The sequence below is a fragment of the Lissotriton helveticus genome, chromosome 7 (genome assembly GCF_964261635.1).
Source record: "Lissotriton helveticus chromosome 7, aLisHel1.1, whole genome shotgun sequence".
NCBI classification, from domain to species: domain Eukaryota; kingdom Metazoa; phylum Chordata; class Amphibia; order Caudata; family Salamandridae; genus Lissotriton; species Lissotriton helveticus.
The window spans coordinates 1324609204-1324628592 of record NC_136068.1 but is presented as its reverse complement, the minus strand read 5'-3'; positions in this window follow the sequence as shown (position 1 = coordinate 1324628592).

Sequence of the window (19389 nt, the reverse complement as noted above, 5' to 3'; positions counted from 1 at the left end):
AATTAGTGTAATGCAACCGTGTGTTGTTTTTTTTTAATTAAAATTTGTTCTACAAAATATACATTATTATTTTTTCCCAATGCAAGCTGCCCTTTAGTATAGCGTGTGACAGTTAATCCACTCAATTAGACAACATGGTTTTTTTGAACCTCAATTAGAAAACATGGTTCTTTGAAAAATGATGAATCTGGCCCTTTTAATAGGTAGAATAGAAGAGCTTGCACACTTAATTATGAAAATCTTGGTTCTGCAATGCAAAATTATGGGGTTTTCACATGTTATTTTCAAAAAGTTTCCTGTTTTTCCTTTACAGCTAGTGACAATATTTTATGATATAATTATTTTCAAATGCTAGCATGTGTCTAGGTTACAAAAAAAAAAAAAATATGTCCTTATTAATTACTGATTTTAGGATGCTTTTTATCACGTTTTGAATTTGCTTCAGTTAAGTTAGAGCATGTTGGTTAGCTATCTGTTTTAAATTACAGAGAATGTGTTTTTCGACCTTGAGGTTGCCTGACTCGCAGGGAAAGATATTTTGTAAAGGGAGGGCTTTTCCCTCTTGGAGCACCGAGCAGTGCCTGTCTTGTTATTATTGGCCATTCCCCAATTCTCTTCCGCGGACAGTTATTGGCAGTCCTCCAACTGACTCAGGCTTCCTTCGCATGCAGATAAAGAATGCTTGCAATTTGACTAAGGTCTCTCGTCAGTAACTTGGCAGCTGTTCTTAGCTCTCAGAGTTTTGAAAGGGTGGAGGAACCGCCCTGTGGGTGACATCATGGTGAAGGGGAAGGCAGTGTAGAGAAAAAACTTGATGAGCCGCGGAGAAAATGTTTATAAAAGGTGGGGGTCAAGTTGCTCTTCCTTACAGCCAGCACTGAAAGCTTCATTGGCTTCAGATAAGGCATGCTTGCAATGCCGCCCAGCCGATTAGAGGCTGACGCGGTCGACTGTTGCCAGGGCAACGCCGCCTTCCCTCTGCTGAGGGCTCGCCCAGCTACGCTGACCACGCCCCCTTACCGCACTACATAAACGCTCGCTGACAGCAAGCGAGGCGTTTACAGAACTCACTCCTGAGGCGGAAAGCCGGGAGATAGCAATCTTTTATTGTGTATAACGTGATTTTAATCTTTGTTATTTGAAACTCCTCTCGAGCGCGCAGACTGCCGCCCAGCCGATTAGAGGCTGACGCGGTCGACTGTTGCCAGGGCAACGCCGCCTTCCCTCTGCTGAGGGCTCGCCCAGCTACGCTGACCACGCCCCCTTACCGCACTACATAAACGCTCGCTGACAGCAAGCGAGGCGTTTACAGAACTCACTCCTGAGGCGGAAAGCCGGGAGATAGCAATCTTTTATTGTGTATAACGTGATTTTAATCTTTGTTATTTGAAACTCCTCTCGAGCGCGCAGACTGCCGCCCAGCCGATTAGAGGCTGACGCGGTCGACTGTTGCCAGGGCAACGCCGCCTTCCCTCTGCTGAGGGCTCGCCCAGCTACGCTGACCACGCCCCCTTACCGCACTACATAAACGCTCGCTGACAGCAAGCGAGGCGTTTACAGAACTCACTCCTGAGGCGGAAAGCCGGGAGATAGCAATCTTTTATTGTGTATAACGTGATTTTAATCTTTGTTATTTGAAACTCCTCTCGAGCGCGCAGACTGCCGCCCAGCCGATTAGAGGCTGACGCGGTCGACTGTTGCCAGGGCAACGCCGCCTTCCCTCTGCTGAGGGCTCGCCCAGCTACGCTGACCACGCCCCCTTACCGCACTACATAAACGCTCGCTGACAGCAAGCGAGGCGTTTACAGAACTCACTCCTGAGGCGGAAAGCCGGGAGATAGCAATCTTTTATTGTGTATAACGTGATTTTAATCTTTGTTATTTGAAACTCCTCTCGAGCGCGCAGACTGCCGCCCAGCCGATTAGAGGCTGACGCGGTCGACTGTTGCCAGGGCAACGCCGCCTTCCCTCTGCTGAGGGCTCGCCCAGCTACGCTGACCACACCCCCTCACCACGTCACTTGAATTGATGATAAAGTATGCACGGCAACCGGAAGCGCAGCGGACGAGCGCAGCGGGCGCGTCGAATGCGCGCCGAAGGCGCGCATAAGGCAAGCTCGTCTGCGCTCGTCCGCGCCGAGGACGGGCTAAGGGCCACCTCCCCTGCCGCTTCAACTCCTCCACGGGCGGCAAACCCGGTAAGATACACCTATACCGCTGCCGAACTGCATAACTTCAGACACGTAGCGGAACGGCCCCATGTACCTCCTTGTTTCCGGCATACCAACCCTCTCATGGGCCCTCACCACTGCCCTACGTGTACTCTGGACACTCCCAAACTGACCAATACTGCCTCACGTCCAATATTAGCAGCGCTTATAAATGCAAGATCACTTCCCAAACACAAGCTCGAAATTGCTGAATTAATAGACACTTACAAACTGGATCTTCTGTTTATCACGGAAACCTGGGGGGACGAAGCCTCCGGTCCAGACTTCAAAGCTGCCACCCCTATCAACTTCAACGTGTGCAGATTAGACAGACCCAAGAAAAAAGGTGGAGGTATAGCCATAATGTACAGAGACCACTTTAAACTCTCTACGGTACAAACCACATGTCCCGAATACGAGGCCCTCCTTTTTACTTTAAGCCTCTCTGCGAAATCATCATTTAAGGGCATGCTAATTTATAGACCTCCGGGATCGAGATCTAAGTTCTTAGCCAACTTAGGAAACATAATCGAAGGGACTGCAGGCTCCCCGTATTTTACCTTACTGGGCGATCTTAATTTTCATTTGGAAAACCCCAACGACCCGGATACTACACAGCTAATCACGGATCTAGCTGCCGCCGGTCTGATGCAAATGGTGGAATCACCCACTCATCAAGCGGGTCACACCTTGGACGGTCTATTCACCAACAACCCCCAAATAGCCGTTACCCAAGTAATCCCTCTGATATGGTCAGACCATTCAGCAATCTGCTTCTCCATCGAAGTAAGCCCTACTAAACCCCCGCCTACATCTGTTGCCGAATCCACGTATAGAGACTGGAAACATATCAACCTATCTCAGCTAACAGAGATAATGCAACAAACCCACATCCCCATCGAGCAGGACCCTACGCTGTCTTCCTCTAACTATCTAAACAACTTAACCACGGCCTGCAATAAACTAGCCCCAATTAAAAACTCACGCCGAAACAGGAAATTACCATCAGCACAATGGTTTACAGAGCCCCTCCGAATTCAGAGACAGCATTGCAGGAACCTCGAAAGGAAGTGGCGCCGGCAATACAACCCTATAGATAAAACTAATTATAAAAACGCTCTTTCCATTTACAAAAAACTCATAAACTTAGAAAAAGGTCGCTACTATACCGCTCAAATCAACCAGTCAAAAAACTCAGCAGGAGAACTGTTTCAGGTGGTTACTCTTCTGTCCAATCCACCTGCCCCACGATTAGAAGGCTCACAACCCCTAGCAGACAATTTAGCTAGCTTCTTTGAGGACAAGGTCAGCTCCATCTTTCTGACTTTCTCCCAATCATCTTCTATCCCCTCCTTGACATCACCTCCCATAAACAACAATGTCAGTTTTACTTCTTTCAACCCGACGAATCAAGAACAAATCCGGCATCTGGTAACTAGCACTAAATCGGGATCCCCCCTAGACCCATGCCCCCCAGCTATTCTGAATCTTATCCCAGAAGCCATTTCCCCCGCGTTATCTACCATCTGCAACGCCATGTTCTCTACAGGCATTTATCCATCGGTCTGGAAAGAAGCAATTATTAAACCTCTCCTCAAGAAACCAACGCTGGACCCTCTTCTCCCTGCTAGTTATAGACCCATCGCCTGCCTTCCCTTCCCAGCTAAGATCTTTGAGAAGGTAATGAATACCCAACTCTCCAAATACATCAATGACAACGACCTTCTAGACGACACTCAGTTCGGCTTCAGACAGGGCCATGGAACGGAAACTGCACTGCTCAAGGCAGCAGATGAAATCAGAACAGCTAGGGACAAAGGAGGCGCAGCGGTCCTAATACTACTGGACCTTTCCGCTGCATTTGACACGGTCGATCATGTCACTCTGATCGACCGTGTCTCAGCCTTAGGCATAAGAGACAAGGCCAAAGACCTTATCGCCTCATTTTTAGCCAACCGCCCACAAACAGTCAAGATAGGTAATTTCACCTCTCATACCTTCTCCCTTCCCTGCGGAGTTCCACAGGGTTCCTCGCTGAGTCCGACACTTTTCAATATCTATGTGTCGGACTTAGCGAGAGTAATAAAATCCCATGGAATTGCCCTCACAACGTATGCTGACGACACCCAATTAGTGCTATCAGTGCACAATGACGGAATATCTGTCGCAGCAAACTTTCAGGAAGGGATGAAGGCGATAAGCTCCTGGATGTCATCCAACTGCCTCAAGTTGAACTCCAACAAAACGGAGGTGATGACATTCGGGAGCTTGCAGCCGGCCTGGTCCCCCCAGTGGTGGCCATCACAGATGGGCACGCCCCCCCAGCCAGTGGTCAAGGTACGAAATTTGGGAGTCACTTTTGACAACAAGTTGACGTTCCTCCACCACGCCAATTCCGTGGTATCCTCGGCTTTCTTCATCCTAAAAAGAATAAAGAAACTTCTCCCCTACCTGCCACAATCCGCTGGTAAAACATTGATCAGTACCCTAGTGTTCTCTAGAACAGATTATTGCAACTCCCTATTGCTGAATGCTCAGGAAAAGGTACTTAATAAGCTCCAAACAGTGCAGAATGCCGCGGCTAGAATTCTTCTATCCATTCCCAAATTTACTCCCACCTCCCCGTACATCAGAAAACTGCACTGGCTCCCCATCAGGAGCCGAATAAAGTTTAAGGCACTCTGCATAGCCTATAAAACCTTGAACAATCCCGGACCTTGGTTCCTGAAAAAAGCTCTCTGCCCATTGGAACATCAGAGAACACTACGATCGGCATCAGCCCACCTGTTAAAAGTCCCTCGAACAAAAAAAACCAACTGGGGAGACAGATGCTTTACCATCGCAACTGCCAAACTATGGAACACTCTGCCACTCCACATTAAAACTGCCCCCACGTTGCTAAAATTCAGAAAAAGTCTCAAAACCTGGCTGTTTACCTCCTAAATCTTTTCCCCTACTGAAGTGACGATCTGTAACATTAGCGCCGAGACACCCGTAGGGGTATTTGATGCGCTTTAAAAATTGCGATAAATAAATAAATAAATAAATGAATAGTTTTTTCCTCGTAGTGTAAACAGAATAATTGGCAGGGGTTTCGCTCTTGCAATGAGTCCTAGCATTTACAGTCAGGCATTAAAAAGACAGCCAGGGCCCTGCAGCCCAGTCTCACACACCCTTCAGCCCTGGAGCTCAGTCTTAGGTGGAGCCCTGTGTGAGGTGCATCAGTCTCGCCCCCCCGCTCTGCAGCTCACTCAGTTAGAGCCGTGCGTCCTGTAGTGCGGTCTCACACACGCTCAGTCTCATTACGCAGACAGTATTTATATGCCTCCCAACACTGCCCTACTCCAGTACGTAGATGACATCCTAATTACAGCACGTTCAGAACCGGAATGCACAAATGCATCACTGACGGTTTTACATTTCCCCTTCAAAGTTGCAATTCTGTGAAAAGCAAGTGGTGTACCTTGGACACTTTCTTTCCAAGGAGGGTATACAGCTAACACAAGCCTTTCATTCAGTTAATTTCTAGCCTTTCACAGCCCAAGACACAGAAAGAAGTACGTGCCTTCATTGGCCTCACTTCATACTGTAGGCAATGGATTCCCCAGTATGCCTATCTAGCCAAACCACTCATACAATTGACAACACAGGACACAAGAACATACCTTGGCATTTGAGGAATTAAAAAGAGCATTATGTCAAGCGCCAGTTTTAGCGACCACATGTTTTAGTGTACCACATGCAGTGGAAGTTTCTCTTAAACAGGACACAGACACAACATTTGACTGTAGCAAGACTGACAGGATATGAACTGACATTATTTCAACCACGCATAGAGATCAGACGTTGTAATATTCTAAACCCTGCAACACTTTTGCCTTCAAGTACAGTAAATGCACCATCACATGACTGTGTGGAAGTAATGAATATAGTGACGAAACCAAGACAAGACCTGACAGATATTGCACTTCCAGACCCAGACTTAACGCTCTATGTAGATGGATCATGCATGAGAACAAGTGCAGGAGAATTAGTAGCAGCTTATGCTGTGAACACTGCTACTAAAGTCATAGAGACACAGAAAATAGACACACTATCACCACAAGCAGCAGAGCTCATCGCTCTGACACAAGCCTGCATAAGAGCTACGCACTTGAAAGTAAACATTTATACCGATTCACAATATGCCTTTGGCGTAGTTCATGATTTCGGGGTACTTTGGAGGGAAAGAGGTTTCTTGACCTCCCATGGGACCAAGATCCAGCACGGCCAGCTCATACAAGCCTTGTTAGAAGCAATACATTTACCTACAGCCATTTCTATCCTGAAGTGAAAAGCTCACACCAAAGTTACAGACACCATTTCCCAGGGTAATTACCTGGCAGACCGAACTGCTAAACTTACAGCCCAGACGGCCCAGGCACCAACAGACACGACAAGGACAGAGGTACCATTACTGACAACATGTATGACAGTCAGGGATCCCACTCAAGATGTACTCGACATACAGACACATGCCACTGCAGATGAGATAAAGAAATGGACTGACCAAGGTTGGATGACTAAGGGAAAAGGCACATGGTTTCTTCCAGATTCTATGGTACAAGTAATCATAAGCACAGCACATAGTCCAGCACACTTGGGAGAAAAGGCAATGATAGACAGCTTGCTGAATATCTGGTTTAACAAGCACATGCGTACAGCAGCGAAGCAGAAAGTACGAACATGTATGATCTGTTGCCAGTTCAATCCAGGTAAAGGCATTCCGGTGGAACAAGGCGGATTTCATCCTCCTGACCACCCTTTTGAGGTCCTCCAGATGGATTATATCCAAATGAACAGATGTAGAGGTTACAAGTATGTCTTGGTAGTTGTGTGTGCACTATCTAGATGGACAGAAGCATATCCAGTTCCAGATTATACTGCTGTGACAACAGCCAGGCAATTAGTGCGCGAGTACTTCCCCAGGTATGGATTGCCTCGGGTCGTATATTCCGATAACGGTCAGCCATTCTCCTCTGAATTAATGAAACAAGTGTCTCTTCTGTTAGGATATACTTGGAAATTCCATTGTGTAAGACACCCTGAAGCAACAGGCCTTGTAGAAAGACATAATCAGACACTAAAAACAAAACTTGCCAAGATATGTGCAGATAAAGGCATGGATTGGATGGTGGCCATGCCGGTTGCCCTCTTTTACATGCGAATGGTAGCTCATTCCAGAACAGGCCTATCTCCGTATGAAGTAGTCTTCGGTAGACCGCCAAATATGTGGGGTACGCCTATGCCAAAAAAAATAACTGATGTTGACAGTAACATGCTGACAGATTACCTGGCTTCCTTGATGTCTGCACTACTCTCTTGTCATTCACAGGTTGCTGCCGCCTTCCCTGACAACACCCAGGTCAAAGAACACGCCATAGTCCCTGGGGACTTCGGTTTTGTGTCCGGAACTTTGATCGATCAAGCCCCCTTGAGCCACGTTGGAAGACGCCGAAGTTGGTGCTACTGACCACGAGGACCGCAATAAAAGTCAAAGGACGCAAGGGAAACTTCACGCTCAGCATTATAAAAGACACTTTGGACAATCTGGAACTTTGGAAAATACAGACTTTGCGCCGCTTGCGCCGCTTGCGCCGCCTTTACTAGAAAAGACTCCACAGCAGGAGTATAAATCTAAGTTAAGATCTAGTAAGTCAGACGTAGTTTAATTGTCTAAGTCCACTCGGTGGTGAATCGGTTAGACTAGATTTCTGACATGTATAAGATCACATACGAGGATAGTAAGAAGAGCAAAATGAGAGAAAAGTACTGCAAGTTATTACGCAGTAGATGTATAGTTACTTTGATCATTCTTTTTATTCTATGCATTGTTATAATCTGTGTCAGTTTATTACTACATGTTTTCTTTCCTATTGCCTCACATATACACTCTTCCAGTAACAGCACCATAGAGCATACATTCAGTGACTTGCCACCTCATGAACTGTCATATCGACTTGCCCTGCGTAACAATACTTTCATTCGAATGTTACACCATTCTCATCAGACCAGCAATGCGACTAATTGCTGGGTATGTGGCCAACTGCCACCTTATCAAAAGGCGAAGGGAGTTCTGCCCTTCTATCCTCTACCGTTCTCACACAATGGTTCATGTGGAGCATGGTTTGCCTTAATGACCTCAATAGATAGAAAGTACATAGCTTATCCAGGTGGCTGGATATATGGAAACCTGAATAAAGTAATGAATGAAGCATGTTTTCCAGACAAAGACGGATTTCCTCAAAGGAAGGGAACCGATCTAGAGAATGAAGAGTATGAGCAGGGAAATGCATCCGTTAATTTTATAATGTTAAATGTTCAGCCCAAGCAAAATACAGGTCCACCGTTTATTTCAGTTCTACCAGCAAAAGGTGATTTATGTGTTAGAAAGAAAGGTTCAGTACATATGGGACACAGCGAGTGTAAAGTTGTAGTAGAGTTTAATGATGAAGGACTTTCTTCTTTCAAAACATCACGCCATACCTATTTCATTTGCGGTCAGACAGCCTATGTACATCTGCCCTTAGACTGGGGTGGGACTTGTTATATAGCATTCTTATTACCACCTGTATTCTTGGCCCCATCCCATTATCATAGAGATTCACGACTAGAACATGTTAGAGTAAAGAGAGAGACAGATGCCTCAGGGATTGATCAGACTGAAACAGCTTGGGAGCAATATACAGATTTCAACAAAGGATTCTTCTTCTTCATAGGTCCCGTCCAAAACAGTAAACTGATACGCAAATTAACAAGAACTCTTGAAGCAGTAGTGAATGTGACTGCGTCTGCCCTGGCGAACTTGACCCAGGAACAGTCTGCTATGAGACTTGTTGTTCTTCAAAATCGTCTCGTTCTAGACGTCATCTTGGCAGATAGGGGCGGAGCTTGTAGCGTGATCCGATCTAGTTGTTGCGTTTTCATCCCAAATAACGCGCCATCTGTGTATGCAGCGATAACAAGGCTCCACAAGATCGCTCATGATATACATCAAGACCCAGGCACATGGACTTGGTCCAGTTGGCTCTGGGGTGTGATATCTGCTTGGGGATGGAAAGTGTTGTCCTTCCTAGGAATGATCCTACTTATGATATTTGGTTGCTGTCTCTGTCTGCAGTGTGGCCCGGCCATTTGCGGCCTGTGTGCAACTGCATGTGTTCCACATCCAAGTATACAAAGGGTTAAGGACGAACAAATGATGCTGTATGATCAACTATACGGTCTCATGAATATATATGTATCCTGAAGGGTTACGTAGGGGACAAGGAGGGAATGAGGAAAATGAAATTTTGCCTGACCAATGTGTCCCCTGCGTGTTCCCTATGTTACACATATGTGCATGTCACCCATGCATATTTCTCTTAGTGGCCTGAATCACAAGGCCTCTGCAATCACGTCCTGCTTTAGGATGCCAGTAATTAAGTCTCCCATGTAACAAAGTTAAGTTAGCATTTGTGGCCCATGTATTTACATTGTGCACTCTTAAATAAATCACGATGAAACCTTTTTGTGGCTCAGCCTGAGCCATTTTCTGAAATAAGGGTTTTTCATGACTCCTGACACACTGAAGGCTGCAGTTATGTATCTCTGACCTCGCATGCTTCTAGCTCAGCCGAAAGAAATCCAGCAAGGGCTGCCAAGACAGTATATTTTGCTTAACAGTTATCTGCATGCCCGGTGAAAAAGGTAAACAGAACCCGTCTGTAAAGATAGGGCCTAGCTCTCCTGTCTCCGTTTAAATGAAATCACAGTGCTTGCTCACAGCCCCCATGCAATGAACGAAGAAATATATGCTTTTTCTGATTCCTAGTGACGAGCAACCTTTGCTTCAGATAATACATCCCCGACTCTAGATATCTCTAAGATATCAGATAGTACAAGACGTGCTGGTCACCCTGACACTGAAGGTCTCTCTACTAGACTGAAAGTCAGCTCTCCTCCCAGTTACACGTCAATTGCACGTCATGACCAAGTTGCACACAAGTAGGGCAAAGTTCCAGCTGGTCATGCAAACTCCTCCTCTGTGTACCACCCACCTATGACACCTTCCTATCACCTACCTATGACTCATAAAGTGTACACCCACATGTACGCCCACATGCTCTTATCTGTTTCTTTCTCTGCTCTGCGTTCCTTCCTACGCCCTATGTACAAGACAAAATGTATATGTGTTGTTCTCTGTAAATAATGTTAGAAGACCCTTCCTGAACCTCAGTGGTGATGGAACAGATTCTCCCTTAACTCGAGTTATTGGAATAAAGCCCCTTTAACTTGGACACCACGGACTCTCTGCCTCTCATTTGATACATGCTAATTGTTAAGGCCTAGAAATTATGCCAGGGTAATATTTTTATTTACCACAATGTACCCCCATATGCCCGCACCAAATGTAGCAACAGACACACACTTACTTTTAAAAATACAAAGCATTCTCTAGTTGTCTTATGGAAATTCTAAAAACTGCATCAATTGCTCTCTGGAATTGCACTAACTCTTACATTCAATAGAAATTTCCAATTGAAATGTATATCACTCGGGATTCCCAGATACGTAAAATGCGAGGTGTTCATAATTATTTCGCCACTAAGTAGGAACCTTTTGGTCTTGGGTAGTTTGGGGCCACATTGCATTACAGAGGACATAGTGCAATTTGTCTTTAGTCCCAAACTATTCATAAAACTTTTAAAAGCATCTAACAGATGCTGGAGGCCGTTATCTGTTCAGGCAAAAAGAACAGCATCATCTGCGTAAAGTAACTAGGAATTTCTCATGAAATGACCTTTGGAATGTCTTTCCCAGCTCTTATCAGGTGCTCTCCCCAAGAGTTAATATAGATTAAAAAGAGACAAGGTGCCAAGACACAGCCCTGTCTGACCCCAGTGATTGATGGAAAAGCCTCAGGGCAATCCCCGCTCCTGTTGTACCAGACTATGACTGTAGTATGTGCATTACGCCTACTGATCAGGGAAATGAATGCACTGTCAATACCTAACTGGAACATTATTGACCGTAGCTTTGGACGCTCCACAGTATCGAAAGCGCATGTTAGCTCCATAAAGGGGAAATGGACACAGCCTTTTTTGCCCTTAAAAATTAGGTGTTTGTTAAGCGCGACTACTCACCCGTAAGGGTCTCAAGGTGCTGGGGGTGGGGGGTCGCAGGTTCCAGTCCACCAAGGAGGGGGTCTGTTGAAGAGCCAGGTTTTGAGGTTTTTTGTGAAGATGGGCAGCAATGTTATCTGTCTAAGGTGGAGCAGAAGGTCATTCCAGGCTCTGGCCGCGCGGAAGGAGAAGGAGCTGCCTCCAGTTCTGATCTTTCTGGTGCGGGCGACCATGGCGTGGGAGAGCTGGGCTGATCGTAGGGTCCTTCAGGGTGTGCGGAATTTGAGTTGGCTGTTCAGGTATGCTGGTCCGATGTTGTGGCGGGCCTTGTGAGCATGGGTTAGCACCTTGAAGGTGACTCTAGCTTCGATGGGGAGCCAGTGGAGTGTGCACAGGTGCTGGGAGATGTGGCAGTGTCTTGGCAGGTTAAGGACCAGTCTTGGGGAGGCATTTTGGATGTTCTGTAGCTTGCAGGTGAGGTTTTTGTTTATTCCAGCATAGAGTGCGTTCCCGTAGTCGAGCCTGCTGGTGACCAGGGCGTGAGTGATGGTCTTTCTGTGTTTGAGAGGGATCCATTTGAAGGTCTTACCTAGGAGGTGGAAGGTATGGAAGCAGGAGGACAAGACGGAGTTGATCTGGTGGTCCATTTTGAGCTCTTAGTCCAGGATGATTCCCAGGTTGCGTGCATGGTCGGTGGGGGTGGACGGGCTTCCAAGGGCTGGGGGCCACCAGGTGTCATTCCAGGGGTCGGGGTTTGGGCCCATGATGAGTACTTCCGTTTTGTTGGTGTTTAGTTGTAGGCAGCTGTTTTTCATCCATTGGGCGACGGCTTCCATGCCTTCTCGAAAGTTGTGTCTAGCTGTGTTGGGTTCGTTGGATAGGGAGAGCATGAGTTGGGTGTCGTCCGCGTATGACACAATGTTGAGTTTGTAGGTTCTGACGATTGAGGCGAGCGGAGCCATCGGGACGTTGAAGAGTGTAGGGCTGAAGGAGGACCCCTGGGGGACTCCGCAGGTGTTAGGTTTAGGGTCCGATAGGAAAGGGGGATTGTGATCCTCTGCGTTCTGCCGAGGAGGAAGGAGCAGATCCAGTTGAGGGCCTTGTCTTGGATGCCGCGTCGAGGAGTCTGCGTATTAGGGTGCGGTGAGAAACTGTGTCGAACACCGCTGAGAGGTCGAGGTGGATGAGGGCTGCTGTTTCTCCTTTGTCCAGTAAGGTACGGATTGTCGTCGGTTGCGGTGAGGGGGGGCAGTTTCCGTACTCTGTTTTTTTCTTAGTATATTTCTGGACAATTAGAGAAATGTTTAATGACTGTTCAAAAACCTGGGCGAAAACCAAACTGTAAGTCTGAGAGCCCCTGCGACTCTGTAGCCCAGCTTTCTAATTTGGCCAATATTACTCTTCCTAGAATCTTAACTATACTATCCAGGATGGAATTTGGATGGTAGCAGTGAGACTGGCTCCTGTCTCCTTTTTTATAATATATGAATAATAACAGGTGTCATAAGAAGTACAATTGTAGGCCCTTTGGTCAAGACCTGGCAGGAGGCTATAATTCCTATATTTAAAAAAAAGGATAAACTGCTTTTGATATTATTCAAGGTAGTTGAGGGATTAGGTTCTGCATGGATATCATCACACCATAGAAGAGTTAGACTTTAGATGAACATTTCATATTATGTGTTGCAGGTGAACCATTTATATTAACAAGCACAAATAGCTGCTGAGTGTTCCCAACTCTAAACGGTATATAATATGTGGTATTTTAGATAGTGTGAGATAGTTACATAGTAAATGTTGTTTGGTTATTCTCTTCAGGACTGAAACGCAGGAGACAAATCCATACCAGGTCCATGAGAGGATATAACGCAGTGACGTGTCTCTTTCCGAATTCCCTTTTCCCCCATATTCTCAGCTTCCGCAGTGTGTCCTCTTTGCCTTCTCAAGAGTACAAGGTGACCAAGGTGGAACAGCATTGAAGACTAGACATCTCTGCAGTGGAATTGTGAGTCTGACAGATTTGGAAGCCCACTTTGACTCACTGCCCAGATGTCATGGGCCCATATTCTTACTCCTTGTGTAAAATAGTGTTTGCTATTAATACCCTTCAAAACGATATGGTTGACACTCAAATAGAACATTAAACCTTACGTCAGTAGTTATCAGATGTTTTTCATCGATTATATTACAACCAGTTAAGAATCACCCATCAGATGAGAATGTCAATTTACCCAATTAATCTATGTCACAGCGTGAAAAACTTGAAATCCAGAAAACCTGCAGTGGAACCGTGAATCGGACACAGGGCCACCGTGCACTTGGTATGCCCAAAAGTGTAATGTTCTTGCTGTGTTTGCCTACATATTTTGTGAGAGGGGGGGTCAGTTCAAACTTCTTAGGACAAGGTCAAAGATTTTGTCATACTACAGATGCTTATAGTCATCCTGTAATGACTTTAACAACATCTCATGTTACTCTTGGTGTAGAACCAGCCATTGATAGATATGAAATGGAACATTTTAGCCTTCTCTTTGCAGGATTTCTCCCAGCGCCAACAATTTATTCCAGTCTCAGACAATGATACAAGAGTCTGGATAAGAACACCTGATTTCGGTCACCAGTTTATCCAACTTTTTGGCTTTCAAGACAGCAGAGATGCTTATGATTCCTACTGTGCTGCTCTGATATCCTTATGGTGCAGTTTAGAAAGTGACTCCACGTTACATTTGATGATGTTGCATGTAGGATGTTGCAACCAAGCATCCCCATGGTCCATATTTGATTAATAACCTCTTGTGTTGGTGAAGCATTTGTCGCTCTCCAGAGGTCTTTCACCTGGGTAACTGACAGTTTAGCCCATTTTGACTCAGTCTCTGTGGCATGAGGATGCCTGGATATGGTATGGCATCATTTCCAGTCTTTTTATTCATGGACAGAAGGTGGATGTCATGGGCAAGAATGCTACTAGCTATCAGTTCACTGTGGCATTCAACTTGGTTGAGGTTGTCACAAAGGCTAGGAAGTTTAAGTCTGCCCTCAGGATGGGCTTGCCCCCTACATGTAGTAACAAACTTCTCTGAGACAGCAAGTGTCAGGAGAAGGAATTCTAGTTTCGGCATCTACAGATCTTTCCCACTCTGAACAGAAAATATGGTTGAATGGTGATGGTGACTGCTAGGACTAGTGGTGTTTATTATATATCAGTCTGGGTGAAGAATTTCTCTTTGCGTCAACCATCCATCGGGGTCCAAATGCTATCCACACCTCATGGTAGGCTGCATTGGTAGTACAGCTCAATCTACGGGGTTTCTTGGTTTGGGGAGTAGCCCTTTGTCAATTTCGTGACAGGCCTGCATATCATGATCAATACAGGGACAAAATGATGGTAATAGCTGCAACAACTGAAGCTCTGTAGCTCATTCAGAGTCTTGTACATGGGCAGGTTTTTAGGGCACCCTCCATTGATATGTTCATTTCTATTACATGCTTTGAGGCAGGATGGCCAACATATCTGAAAGAACTGTCATGTCATTTGGTGTGAATCAGCATGCCCTCCTGCTCTCATAAATGGTTAAGAACTTTGAGTAGCCTCTTCTGACATCCACTAGTATTCTCGCAAAGATGACTATCATCACAGAACACCAACACTTGCACTGAGTTCATGTCAACCACTGTTATCTACATGAAACTCTGATATATTGCCAATACACTAGGTAAGCTTTGGGGCATTTGATGACGCATTGTGGACAGCTGAAAGAAGTTTACTATCATTCCATTTTCACCGAAGGAATCGTATAATAGTTCATTTTCAGATGTGGTACTGAAAATTAGCAGCTTCCTGCAGCTAATGAGCGTGTCATCCACATGAGGCATGGTGCACTGGTCACAAACTGTCATCCTAGTGAAGGTTTTATACTCACTGCACAATTTGCCCTTGTTTTTTTTGTTGTGGGACATCATAATTGGTGAAGCCTAATAGCTGTGGGACTCCTTGATAGTGCCAGCTGTGGCCAGGTCTTTTTCGGCCTTTTGAATGTGCTTCTCCTCTGCAGGGGTGCAAGCTCTTACAGGATTCTCTGAATGGAGTATTGTTCTTCTTTCATATATCATGCTCAACCCTTTGGGCATCTCCAGTGTCCCATTTGCAGATTTGCGAATACCGCAACCCTATAGGCCAGCTTGCAAGACAGTATTCTCTTTGAAGGTTATGGTATTGGAGAATTACCTTTGCTTAGTGTGCTGGAGTTGAACATTAGCCCTCAAAAGTAGTAGCTTTTATCTGAACTGCTGTGGCCAGGAGGTTCATGTGTGCTATTCAGTTCCCTCTAGTCAGTGTGATGGGCTGGCTGGTGAGGCTGGCCACAGGCACTGCAATGTGGCATGTTACCCATGGTGGAAAGAATTATCTGCAAGAAGTTGCCTCCTGTCTGTGTGTCCATCCTAGGTGCCTGTTGGGAAAGCCGCAAAATGAAGAGCCAGTACTTGTAAGTCATCCACTTAAATGTATTTTATTTAAGAAATAAATTCATGCCACAGAAAGGAGTTGCGCCAGCTACTCCTTCAGACTCAGCTGCATCCAACCTCCTCTACCAACTGCCTCCTAAGGAATACCAAGGTATTCGAATCCCCCCTCAACATTCCAACCCTGTACCACACATCTTCCCCCACACAACAACCCCAACTACAACAAATGGAAAAGATGATACCATAAAAGATAAAAGAAGAATTGATTACACACTAAATTCCAAAATAAATATAGTGGAATATATTACTAAACATATCCGTCCTAAAGTTTTCAAAATTCATCACACTGTAAATATAAATACATAAAAAATATAAGTGGTGATAGAACAATTCTACAGATTTATTAAACTCCTGCTGAAAATTGATCCCACCATATAACTGTTGAAGGGACTAGGTAAATTATTATCTCTCAAAGTCCTTCTTGGACTTTTCCATCTAACACCTTTACCCCACTTTTACCATCAGACACAACATTCCTTCTCTCACCAATCCACGAACCTGTTTCCTTCCATTCTGCATCCTTACACGTATCATCACCCATCCTATATCCATTTACACGTTCACCTACATTGCCTTCTACATCGTTGTCAAGTCCCATCACATCACAACGTCATATAAAATGTAAATTTCTCACTTTCTATTTTCAAGTTTAACACCACTTCCTAAACCTTAAGAAACTTCAAAGGTTCTGACCATTGATACGCACCCTTCAGCACAACACCAGGTTTTTTAAGCCGCACATACTGTCCCACACATATTGGGCTTCTTGACATGAGTATTCTGTCTTCTCTTTGTTTCTATTTGATAAGATTCAACCTTCCTTCTCAATTCAGAATCCATTTCAGTCCCAAACATTTCCTCATTCCTGACTTTCAACCACCACAGAACGTTATTTTGAAGACGGCTTCCTCCCTCTGAACTATTCAAATGCCATTTTACCACTCACTGAGTGGGGAGTAATCTTATAGGGCAAATCTTTTTTGAAGACATTTCTTCCATGGTAAGCCCAACTTTAAAGCTAACTGAATAGCCTCCGTTATGACCCTATTACATTGTTCACCCTGGCCATTGCCTTCAGGGTGATACAAGGTTACTCTTACATGCTTCATTCCATAGTCCTTCAAAAATGACTGCATTTATTCCGATGTCAACTGTACACCGTTATCAGAAGCCACAACTTCTGGAATACCTTCCCTTGAAAAAACATCTTCAAAGAATTCAATTACAACATCTGTGGTAATATTACTCACCACGCATGCCTCCAGCCAATTAGAAAAGTAATCAATTATTGCTATGTTATAAGCTGCTTTAAAAGGCAGTGTTGAAAACGGCCCCATTAAATTAATAACTACCTTCCTCCTTGGATTATCTGGCAATTCTTCTGTTCCTAACGGTACAAAACAGGGTTTAACTACTTGATCACCAGCATTACATGCTAGGCAATTTCTCACCCATCGATCTACCAAAGCATCCACACCTGGCCACCAAAAATTTTCTTTTGTTTTCTCCCAGTGATGGACATACCTCCAATCCCATCATGACTCATTTTAACAATAATCTCTCAGTCTCCTTTGAGCTAAATAATTCTGTCTCCACTCAAAACTATATCATTGCAGGTGGTCAATTCCTATTTCACTTTCCAAAATACACTACTCTCCCCTCGTAATTGATGCTCACTCGGTAAGCCTTCAGATGTATACTTTTTTTCATCATGTTTAAATCCATATCCCTCTTCATTTTCTGCATCCATACCATTTCAGATAATTCATTCCCATGCTCGCATCCTATACTTTTTCCCAAAAGTAGATCATCATATGTTACGGCTACTTCACATTCACATTCACCACCTTCAGAGTCATCCACAATATCCAACCGTAGACATGACAACCTGTCTTCTAAATGGTTTTCCTTTCCAGGAACATACTAAATTGCATAATGGTACATCTGCAACTTGGACGCTAACCGTGCCAATCTTGGTGTCAGATTTTTACCACCACCAGGTTTCAAAATGTTTACTAATGGTTTGTGGTCCATTCAAACCTTAAACTTCTTTCCCCATATGTAGAATCTAAATTGTTCTACCACCCATGCTGCTGCTGCTAACAACTCTTTTTCAATGGCTGAATAACTCCTTTCTAGCTTGTGGAAACGTATGTGAAGTATATGCTAAAATCCATTTAGAACCATTCTTCCTTTGGGATATGACAGCTCTAACACTGTACCCACTAGCATCCACTGACATTACGCAATCCACTCCCATCACAAACAATTTTAACAAGGAGCATTCAATATTTAATTGTTGATGGCAGTAAAACTTTCTGCTTGTTCTTGGGACAACAAAACTTCAGATTTGTTTTTTAACAATTACCATAAATGCTCCACTTTGGTAGCATAGTTTTCAACAAAACAAGAATAACATTCTGTTAAGCCTAAAAAATACATCAATTGCTCTTTACACTTTGGTACAGGAGCATTCAAGATTGGCCCCACATGACTCATCTTTGGTTGAATACCTTTTTTTAATATAATATGACCTAGGTATTCCACTTGATGTTTCCCGAAATTAGAATCCTCATTTTTCACTGATAACCCATTCTTCATAAGTGTAGATAACACTTGCCTAACATTTTTATCACGCTGAACTTTATCCTTTCTGAATATTATAACATCACCCTGGAATATCCTTGCTCCCTTCACGCCCTGGAAAATCCTGGACATTTCCCTTTGAACTACTGTAGAAGCACTGGCAAGACCAAAAGGCATCCCTTCATACTGGAACATTTCTTCATGTGTTATAAATACCGTACATTGCTTTGAATCACCATCCAATTCAATCTGATGATGCACACTTGTAAGATCTTTTGTTGAAAAAATAGTGGCATCACCAATCAACATCAACTCCTGAAAGTTTGGTTGGGTAAATGGATTAGCCAAAATAGTTTCATTCAAACATCTCAATTCCAAACTTAATCTCAGATCCCCAATAGACTTGAGTGAAATTACAATTTGAGACACCAAAACCAAACTTTCAATAAGTACTATTATGTCCTTGAACATAGTTCATGAACTATTTCCTTTCATTTCAGTCTATAATTTAAAGGTACATTTCTCGTTTTTTTGTCTTACGGGAAGCAAATTTTTGCCCAGAATGATTTTAGGTTTAAAACATTTCAGTTTACCCAGGAGCCCACCAAATACCTCAGGAAATTATTTCCTTACTTCGTCATACCCCATAAATGCCACATTTGCTTCTTGCGTCTTTTCATGCACTCTATAAACACTGGTGAATTTGACCTTGTATCTAATTTAATACCCAGATGCATAGTTTGTGGCCAACTTAAAATCATTGCACCTTTGTCACTAACATAAACTTTGCCCTAGCATTTCCTAGATTCAAATTCCAGATTCTTCCATACAAACCCCCACCATGGGAATTGTATGGGCAGTGTAGCTTCCCAGACTCACATCGGACTCATGCAACTCCCTCCCGTCCACAACCTGTCAAACATGTCT